Source organism: Mandrillus leucophaeus, unplaced genomic scaffold, assembly GCF_000951045.1.
Source record: "Mandrillus leucophaeus isolate KB7577 unplaced genomic scaffold, Mleu.le_1.0 Scaffold495, whole genome shotgun sequence".
In the NCBI taxonomy this organism is placed as follows: domain Eukaryota; kingdom Metazoa; phylum Chordata; class Mammalia; order Primates; family Cercopithecidae; genus Mandrillus; species Mandrillus leucophaeus.
Window position 1 is genome coordinate 803,008 of NW_012105309.1, and position 743 is coordinate 803,750.

The following is a 743-nucleotide window of genomic DNA, read 5'->3' on the forward strand; positions in this document are numbered from 1 at the left end:
CTTTGTGGGGCTCCCTCTTCTGCTGTTTTTGGTAATGTCCAAAAGCAGCATGGCTTCCTGTCTTGAGTTTTCCTGCATCTTTTTCTCAAAGCCTCTTTTGTCAACACCAGGAGACAGAAAACAAACTGTGGCCCACCAACAGTATTGTATAGCCTGTGCACTAAAAATGCTTTTTACATTTTTAAATGGTTGGAACAAACAAACAAAAGAGTACTATTTTGTCACACATGAAAACTGTATACAATTCAAACTTCAGTGTTCATAAATAAAGTTTTATTGGCACACAGCCATGCCCATTCATTTACATGTTATATGTGACTGCTTTTACCCTATAACCGCAGGGCTGAGTAGTAGCAGCAAGATCGTCTGGTCTTCAAAGCCTACGATGTTTACTATCTGGTCCATAACAGAGAGATTTGTTGGCCTGGTGTTGACCTTCTTTTTCTCTTGTCTCTGTCATGCCTGTCTTGACTGATTTTGATTCTACTCCCAGGAATTTCTCGTCGGGGTAGGGCCCTGGCCTGGACAGGCACTCAGATGGGTGAGTTTTGAGAGTTTATAGGAGATAGACAGCTCCAGACTCTTGGGCCCTTCCAGCTGTGGACCCCTTGCTCTCGATTACATGCGATTGCATTGGGCAAAACCCAGGCACTTTCCTCCAGTTGGCCCCGCTGGGCTCCCTGGTAATACAGAGTGAACAATGGAGAATAACCTGGAGCTGTGTGGGATTCCACTGTTCCCAG